The sequence below is a fragment of the Molossus molossus genome, unplaced genomic scaffold (assembly GCF_014108415.1).
Source record: "Molossus molossus isolate mMolMol1 unplaced genomic scaffold, mMolMol1.p scaffold_m16_p_2, whole genome shotgun sequence".
Classification (NCBI taxonomy): domain Eukaryota; kingdom Metazoa; phylum Chordata; class Mammalia; order Chiroptera; family Molossidae; genus Molossus; species Molossus molossus.
In genome coordinates this window covers 8,782,168-8,785,937 of record NW_023425355.1, presented here as the reverse complement: position 1 = coordinate 8,785,937, position 3,770 = coordinate 8,782,168, and positions in this window count along the sequence as shown.

Here is a 3,770-nt window from a genome sequence, read left to right as displayed (position 1 = left end):
TCTCTCTCTCTCTCTCTCTCTCTCTCTCTCTCTCTTCTTCCCTCCCTCCCACTCTATCTGAATAAAAAATGGAAAAATGTCCTCGGGTGGGGATAAAAAAAAGATGGTTCAACATATGTAAATTGATCAATGTATTATACCACATTAACAAAAGATAAACATATGATCTTATCAATGATGCAGAAAAGGCATTTGATAAGATACAACAACCATTTATGATTAAAACACTCAATAAAATAGGTACAGAAGGAAAGTACCTCAACATAATAAAGGCCATAAATGACAAATCCTCAGCTAATATACTCTATGGTGAAAACTGAAAGCTTTTCCTCTAAAATCAGAAATAAGACAAGAATGCCCACTCTCACCACTCTTACTCAACATATACTTAAGGAAATGAAGGATCTATATACTGAAAACTACAAAGCATTATTAAAAGAGACTGAAAAAACCTTGGCCAATTTGGTTCAGTGGTTAGAGCATTGGCCTGTGGTCCTGAGAGATCCGGGTTCGGTTCCCGCTAAGGGCGCGTACCTCGGTTGCAGTTTGTCCCCAGCCCTGGTCGGTCGTGCGGGTGGCAGCCACTCAATGTGTCCCTTTCACATCGATGTTTCTCTCTCTCTCTCTCTTCCTCTCTTTCCCTCCCACTCTACCTGAACAAAGAATGGGAAAATGTCCTCGGGTGAGGATAAAAAATAAATAAAATAAAATAAATGAGACTGAAAAAGATACAATAAAATGGAATGATACTCTGTGTTCATAGATTGGAAGAATCAACATAGTTAAATGTCCATATTACCCAAAGCAATCCCCATCAAAATCCAAGTACCATTTTTTAAAGAAACAGAACCAAAAATCATCAGATTTGTATGGAACCACAAAAGACCCAAAACAGCTAAAACAAACCTGAGAAAAAAGAACAAAGCCAAAGGTATCACACTCCCTGACTTCAAACTATACTACAGAGCTAATATAATCAAAACAGCATGGTATTGACAGAAAAACAAACAGATCAATAGAACAGAACTGACAGCCCGGAAATAAAACCACATGTATAGGGCAAATATACATGAGCTAAACACACAATGGAAAGCCTCTTCAATAAATTATTCTGGGAAGATTAGAAAGCCACATGCAAACGAATGAAACTAGATTAGTTTGTCCCCATGTACAAAAATTAATTCAAAATGGATCAAAGACCTAAATATAAGATCTGAAACAATAAATTCCATAGAAGAAAACATAGGTAACTAAACTTATGGACCTTGGTCTTAGAGAAAATTTTATGAATTTGACCCCAAAGTCAAAATTAAATGAATGAGACTATCTCAAACTAAAAAGCTTCTGCACAGCAAAAGAAACCACCACCAACAAAAAAAAAGGCAACGCATCAAATGGGAGAATATATTTGCAAACAGCTCCTACAAGGGGCTAATATCCAAAATATATAAAGAACTGATACAACTCACCACCAAGCAAATAAACAATCAAATTAAAAAATGGGCAGAGGACCTGAATAGACATCTCTCCCAAGAAGACATACAGATAGCTAACAGATATATGAAAAGATGCTCAGCTTCACTAGCTATTAGGGAAATGCAAATCAAAACTACGAGACCACTTCACACCTGTTAGAATGGTTATTATAAACAAGACAAGTAATAACATGTATTGGACATGTTGGAAACCCTCATTCACTGCTGGTGAGAATGTAAACTGGTAGAGCCACTACAGAAAACAGTCTTGCAGTTCCTCATAAAATTAATAGTCACCTCTTCTGGGTAACTACCTGAAAAATCTGAAAACATGTATTTGCAAAGATACATGCACCCCTATGTTCACTGCAGCATTATTCATGGTGGCCAACACATGGAAACAGCTGAAGTGTCCTTCAATAGTGGGTTGGATAATTAAGATGTGGTTCATATATACAATGTAATACTACTCAGCCATAAGAAAAGATGAAATACTGCCATTTGCAGTATTGTCCAACAACATGGTTGGACCTTGAGGATATGCTAAGTGAAATAAATCAGTCAGAAAAAGCTAAGAACCATATGATTTCACTCATATATGGGATATAAAACTAAAACTCATAGAGACAGACAACAGTATGGTGGTCACCAGAGGGAAAGGGGTAGGAGGTAGTAAAGGGTAAAGAGGGCCAAATGTATGGTGATGGAGATGATTGGACTTTGGGTAGTGGGCACATAATGCAATATACAGATCATGTATCACAGAAATGTACACTTAAAACCTATACAATCTTATTAACCAATGTCACCCCAATAAATTTAATAAAAAAGAAAAAAAAAGTAATGAATAAAGATATTTGCTGTAAAAAACAAAAGGTATAGCCCCGGTCGGTTTGGCTCAGTGGTTGGAGCGTCGGCCTGCAGACCAGAGTGTGTGGGGTTTGGTTCCCACTAGGGGCACATACCAAAAAAAAAAAAAAAGGTATATAAGTAAATGTAATCATAGCATATGACATAGCTCAGTTGTGAACAGTATTTACAATTATGATGTAATCTAATCTAGAATTATGACAAAACTATATTGGGAGAATGAAGAATGGGACATATTGTGGAACAGAGGCTATAAGTGAGCTAAATTGTCCCATGTATGAAATTCTTAGATACCTTTTCTAAAAAAAAATCAAGAAGTTAACAGTATAAGCATATTACTTAGAAATATGGAGGGAAGCCCTGGCCGGTTTGGCTCAGCAGCTAGAGCATCAGCCTGCGGTCCAAAGACCCGGGTTCGGTTCCCCCTAAGGGCACATACCTTGGTTGCAGTTTGTCCCTGGCCCTGGTTGGGTCGTGCAGGTGTTTCTCTCTCTCTCTCTCTCCTTCCCACTCTATCGGAATAAAAATGGGAAAATGTCCTCAGGTGAGGATAAAAAATATATATATTAAAAAAAAAAGAGCCCTGGCCAGTTTGGCTCAGCAGTTAGAGCGCCGGCCTGCGGTCCGGAGAGACCCGGGTTCGGTTCCCGCTAAGGGCACGTACTTCGGTTGCAGTTTGTCCCCGGCCCTGGTTGGTCGTGCGGGTGGCAGCCACTCGATGTGTCCCTTCATGTCGATGTTTCTCTCTCTCTCCCTTCCTCTCTCTCCCTCCCACTCTATCTGTACAAAAAAAAAAAAAAAAAAAAAAAGGAAAAATATCCTCGGGTGAGGATAAAAAAAAAAAAAGAAAGAAATACGAAGGGAAATACCATAAAAAAGCTAAGAGTTGAAAGTGGTCACCTCTGGGGAGTGGAAATCACAAGTGGGAGGAATGGGATGAAGCCTGTTCTTTTGTTATAAACCTTGACTTTTTAAATTGTGTTCATGTGGCCCTGGCTGGTGGGGCTCAGTTGGTTGAGTGCTGTCCCATGCACCAAAAGGTTGCTGGTTCAACTCCCAGTCAGGGCACATGCCCAGGTTGCAGGTTTGATCCCTGGTTGGGGGGCATATGGGAGGCAACTGATCAATGTTTCCCTCTCACACTGATGTTTCTCTTTCTCTCCCCCTCTCCCTTACTCTAAAATCAATAAAAACGTGTATCTATAAAATTATATTCACGCGTAACAGATAAAAATGTAAAATAATGTATCACAATGTCTGCCATAAAGTAGGACCTCAATAAAAGAGTAGACATTTATCTAATGCCCCCCACCTCCCCATCACTGTTGCCCCATTTCTTCCATTTAGAAATGTGGATGATTTGATCCTATGAAGAGTCAGTCTGTTCTCACCCTAACAAAGTATGACAGGAAAAGAAAATCCCAG